Here is a 6,000-nt window from a genome sequence, read left to right on the forward strand (position 1 = left end):
CTGCTCCCCACCCTGAAACACTTACCTGGCAGATTAAACTTAGCTCTGTTGGCCGCTGGCAAAGTGGCTCTGAGCCAAGGTGTCTTGCTCTAGCTTCCAAGCCCGGCACCAGGCAGCTGTCAGGACTGAGGACGGCGTTTCTGAGTCTCCAGCTCAGCCCATGAAGAAAACATTTCCTTCGTGCCCAGTGTGTGGCTCTGGGTGTGGGCCTCCAGGCTCAGCCCTTACCATGGGTGTAAGTCCAGCGTCTGTGGTGGGAGCGGGGTGGGGGGAGGGAGTGGCATTTTGAGCAGGAACTGGGGGCTTCTAGGTGCTTTTCCACGACACAGCTCTTCCGAGCAGCATGAGCTGCTCCATAGCAAACTCAGAAACCGTTTTGTGTTTCTCATCAACCCATGGACCCACCGAGAGGACGGAGTGACCCCACGTCAATGCTGGGCATCAGACATTGCCACATAAAGCCTCTGGCTGGCACGTGCACGAAGCCGTCCTCAGGTCAGGAGACAGACTCAGAGATGAGAAATAACCCCCTGGAGGTCACAGGCTAAGTGTCTTCTGGCCGCAAGTCGAGTGGTTTTCCATTTCCGGAAAAATTAAGGGGCAGGAATTTACAGTGTGAAGAAGGATCATCCCGGGAGAATAGAAGTCAAAATCAAGGAGAAGAGGTCCCCTGGGGGGTGGGAGTGAGGGTGCCAGTGATCTGAAGCTCCGAGCTCCAGGCTGCCTGTCCTGTCCCAGATGGACCCGAGGATGAGACGGACCTGTGTCATTAGGAGCAGCTGGGAAGAGAGGATGGAAGCAAAGAAAAACGCCGGGGCTGGGGCTGGGGACCAATATCAAAAAGGCTAGCTCCTGGAATCCGTGTTATTCCAGGCAGCAGAGGGAAGGTTGGGGATGGGAGGAAAGTGGGAGGGGCGGGAGATGTGCTGCCTTTGCGGGGAATTCTTCGGCTCCGGGGGAGGTTTTAAACCGGTGCTTTGCGTTGAGGTGCCTTTGTGGGTTTCTCGGAAGCCTCCACCTGAGGTTCCTGTCACAGAGGCGCATGTCTCCTCCAGTAGCCGCCAGCACTCCTGCCTGCTGGCATCTCACATACCGTTGCCTGAGTGAGTGAGTGAGTGAACGGACGTGTGTCTGGAGGGGAGGGCTCAGTCGGGGGCCTGCTGCCCCAGGGAGAACCGAGTCTCAGGTGGCCAGCATCAGTCAACGAGACCCTTCCTTTTCTCGTCCTCTCCTCCAACACAGTGGTCCCCAGGGATGCTCCGCAGTGCGTCCATGTGGTCCGCAGCAGCCCCCCTGCTGCTCCCGCCTGCAGGAGGCCAAGCCCGGCCCACTGGTGGAGGGTGGTGAGGACAGGTTGGCAAGGAAGATGTTCCCAGGGGACCCACACTTCCTTCAGGCATCCTCTGGGAACCGGGTCCCTCTGGACTTTGCTGCAGGTGAAAAGCTCCCACGGGATCTCTGTGCTCCGTCCAGACCAGGAGTTGAAGCCGCATGCATAACCCTCCTCAGGGCTGAGGCTGTCAGGGACCAGAGGCTACCATGGCCCAGAGGAACTCTGGTTCCCACGACACACATGTCCTGGCCTGATCCAAGGCTCTCCTCTTTTCTAACCTCCCAAAACTTCTTGCTCCCAGGCTCTGCACTAATGAGAGGGCCACTCGTCCATAAGGAAGGCCGGACATCAGCTGCCCAATCCTCCCTGCCGCTGAGTCCCAGGATGCTGGGGATGGGACTGTAGCCCGGGACCCTCCCCAACCCTTTTCTTTTCTGGACAGTACAGGACCTGCCTCAATCAGCCTTCCTTTCCTCAGGGCGCTGCCTGTGCCATCGTCATGCCAGGGGTCGGAGGTCCACGCCCTGGACGTCATAAGGAGAGAGAGGCTCCCTTCTCCGTAGCTCTGGGGCTCCAACTTCTTGCTTAGCTTGGTGGGAATGAGGGGTGCAGCACGACCCAGAGGCAGACCCTGTGCAGGCAGACAGCCCCCTGGACTCAGCCCCAAACCTCAAAACCTAAGCGCCTTGCCCTTCTCCTCAGCCCCCCACCAGTAGCACAGCAAGTTCTCTGTCCCGGAGTCACAGCACAGCTCCAAGCTGCTCAATCCCTTCAGTCCCACTGTGGACACGAGTTCGGGAGAAGAACACCTCTCGCAGGGGACTCCAGGCATCCCCGTAACCTGCCTCCCTGCTTCTACTGTTGCCCCTGAAGTCCATTCTTTACCTGGTAGCCAAGTCATCACTTTAAACCCATCAGGGGTAATCATTCCTGTACTAAAACCTGCCATGGGGCTCGGGGTTCATCACAACGACATCAGACCTTGTCCCAGCCTTGAGGGCCAAGCCCCCTCTCTGAAGGGCCCCCTGGCCTGAGTTCCCTCCGCTCCAGCCGTGCTGACCCCCCAGGTCTTCCTCAACCATGTTGAACTTTTTCTGCATTTTTGCACCAGCTCTTCCCTCTCCCCAGAATGCTCTCCCCCTAGATCCGCACATGGCTGCTCAGGGCTCAGCGGAAACGTGAGCTGCTCTGAGAGGCCTCCTGGACAGCCCAGTGCAAGGCAGTGTTCTCTCCGTCCTGTGTCACATTTGCTGAAATGATCTTGTTGGGTGTTGTCCGTCTCCTCCCCCAGAAGCTACCCTACAGGAGAGCCTGAACCTTTGTCATTTTCACTGCTGTGTCCCACCTTCTAGAACTTGAACTCCCTTCTCTGCAGAGTTCCACGGGAGCTGTTTCTTGGTCATGTTCCTGAATCCTTTCAACAAATACCTTCGTAGGCAGGAGGTCCAGCAACCCCTTAGCTTCTGATACTCGACTAAGACTCACGAATTAGAGCGCAGTTCCGGTCTCAGAGGATGAAGAATCCTCCGCTGATCGGTTCCTCTTGCCTTTGATGTGGAGCCCTTTGATTTCCTCTACCTTCCCGCTCCCCCCCTCGCTCCATCTGCCTCCACGCCAGGCCCCTCAGCCCCAGTCTCACCTCCCTTGCCACTCACCCATCAAAGGAAGGCAAGATCTGCTCAGGAACCCCTGAGCTTGTCTGAACTGAGCAAAAGGAACTAGGGAAGGGAGACAAAGATGGAGAGCAGCATGGGGGTGGGGGGAGAGAACAAAGTCAGCCTAGGCGCGTGCCAGGGGGCTCTGAGGGTACCCACCTGGCTCAGGGACTCACAGCATCATGGACACAGTCTCCGTCAAGCTTGCCCCTGTGTGACCACACTCTCAATCGAGCTAGAGAGTCTGGGGGAAAGTCCTGGAAGGAAAGTGACATTTAACACTAGCTCTGCCTTGGAATTGTTGAGTCAAGGGCCACACATCTCTTTATTTCCTTGTTTCTTTATCTCGTCCTTAACCTCCATCCCTGGAGGATTTGAGAAGGAAGAACAATAATAGCATTTTTGAGCATTTACTACGAGCCAGCCACTATTCTGAGCCTTTTAGATGCTTAGAATGTTGAATTCGCACATTAAATATTCTAACAACCTTGTGCAATAAGAACTATTATTCTTTCCATTTGTAACAGATGAGAAAACTGGGATCCAGGAAAGTTAAGTAACTCACCCAAGGTCACACAACCAGTAAAAATGAGAACCGGAATTCGCTCCAGGCAGCCTCATTCCAGATTTTCTGCTCTTTACAACCACCAGTTCTCTTAAGCAAGATGAACAAGCCATGTTAAATGTGACACCCCCATTTAAGAATTCGTTATTTATCACCCCTTCCTCCCTGGCTCCCAGCATCTCTCCATGTCTCTGACAGTATTTCTCTTTTTTTTAAGATTTTTTTTTTGATGTAGACCATTTTTTAAAAGTCTTTATTGAATTTGTTATAATATTGCTTCCGTTTTATGTTTTGGTTTTTTGGTCTTGAGGCATGTGGGATCTTAGCTCCCAACCAGGCATCAAACCCTCACCCCCTGCATTGGAAGGTGAAGGCTCAACCACTGGACCACCAGGGAAGTCCCCATCTGATGGTATTTCTACCTCAGGGATACCAAGGGACCCAGTGCTCAGCACATAGCCACACAGATGGGTATTCAGGTAGATTCCATGCAGGAGAGCCTCTGAGGAACGAGTGAAGAATAGTAAGATGGTGGAGGAGCTGCAGCTAAGCTAGAGCTTATTGGTCATTCTATTAGTAATAAAAATAGCTAACATTTGTCGAGGGCTGATCACATGTCAGGCATCATTTGATGCTGCCCCACCTGGCATGTGGCCCCCACTGATCCTTGCCTCCTGATATTCTTACCCTGTTGAGTTCCCTCCTACATTGATTCAGAGCTGACCTGTGTGACCAGGAAATTTATATGATGGAAGTGACTGTGTGAAGGCATCACAGCTTCCTCTTTGGTGTCTTGGATCACTGTGTGGAAAGGAGCTGAGGCTTCTGGACAACAGCCACATGAGTGCACTCTCTTGGAAATGGATCCTCCAGCCTAGAGCCTTCAGATGATGCAGTGCTGGCCAACATCTGACTGTACCCTCATGAGATACCTTGGGTGGGGACTGCCCGGTGGAACACCCCTGAATTCCTGACTCATGGAAACTATAAGAGATAATAAAAGTTCTTGTTTTATGCAACTAAGTTTTGGGATAATTTGTTATGCAGCAATAGATAGCTAATACATTAACTCATTCAATCATCACAACAACTCTACAGATACTTAAATTACCTCACCCCAATGTTCAGTGCAGCACTATTTACAATAGCCAGGACATGGAAGTAACCTAAATGTCCATCAAAAGATGAATAGGTAAAGAAGATGTGGTACATATATACCATGGAATATTAACCATAAAAAAGAGCAAACTAATGCCATTTGCAGCAACATGGATGGACCTAGAGATTGTCGTACTGAGTGAAGTAAGTCAGACAAAGACAAATATCATATGATATCACTTATATGTGGAATCTAAAAAAAGGGTACAAATGAACTTATCTACAAAACAGAAATAGAATTACAGATGTAGAAAACAGACTTATGGTTATTGGGGGTAAGTGGGGAGAGGGATAAACTGGAAGACTGGGACTGACATATACACACTACTGTATATAAAATAGGTAACTAATAGGAACCTGCTGTCTACTCAATACTCTGTAATGGCCTATATGGGAAAAGAATCTAATAAAGAGTGGATATATGTATATGTATAACAGATTCACTTTGCTGTATACCTGAAACTAACACAACATTGTAAATCAACTCTACTCCAACAAAAATTAAATAAATATATAAATCACCTGAAGTTACACAGCTGGAAGGAGGTAAAGGAGGGGCTTCAGCCCGGGCACCCACCTCCATCTCCCACAGTTTGCCTGCTAAATGGTCACTTGATGGTGTCTTTATTGTGTAAAATTTTCTGGGAGATGTTGAGCAGACTACAAACCAGGCTCCCCAAACTTGGCCATTCCTCAATATCACCTTATTAAAAATAAAGACTCCCAGGGCTCTTCCTTAAATATTTTGACTCACTAGGTCTAGAATGGGACCTTCAGCTGACTTAACACCTGAGTATCTCATGACTCACTAATCTTCCCAGAACTCTTCAGTATATAGTGATGGTTATCCCATTTGGCTAGTCAGGGGAGGCTGCATTACACTGCAGTAACTAGAAATCTCAGTGGCTTTAACCCACCGAGGTTCATCTCTCCCTCCAATCTCGGCTGATACAGGCTAGGTGGTCCTCCTCCATCTTGCGCTATGCCACCTGGACCACGTGGCTTCTGAAATCGCTGCTGCAAGTATGAGAAGGAAAGGAGGGATCACATGACATATGTATAAGGGCCAAGCCTGGAAATAACTTCTATTACGCCCACCCACGTTCATGGGCTAGAAGCCAGTCACACGGTCCTAACATAACTGCAAGGGAGGCTGCGAAATGTGAAAAGCAAAGGAATATCTGGCGAACCACATGAACTCTCGGCCACACCCATGATTTGGCCTGTAATTATGTACTGTTTGAGTATTTATATGTTTCTCTGGATCCCTCCATTAGATGTAACTTCTT

This window comes from Pseudorca crassidens, chromosome 9 (assembly GCF_039906515.1).
Source record: "Pseudorca crassidens isolate mPseCra1 chromosome 9, mPseCra1.hap1, whole genome shotgun sequence".
Classification (NCBI taxonomy): domain Eukaryota; kingdom Metazoa; phylum Chordata; class Mammalia; order Artiodactyla; family Delphinidae; genus Pseudorca; species Pseudorca crassidens.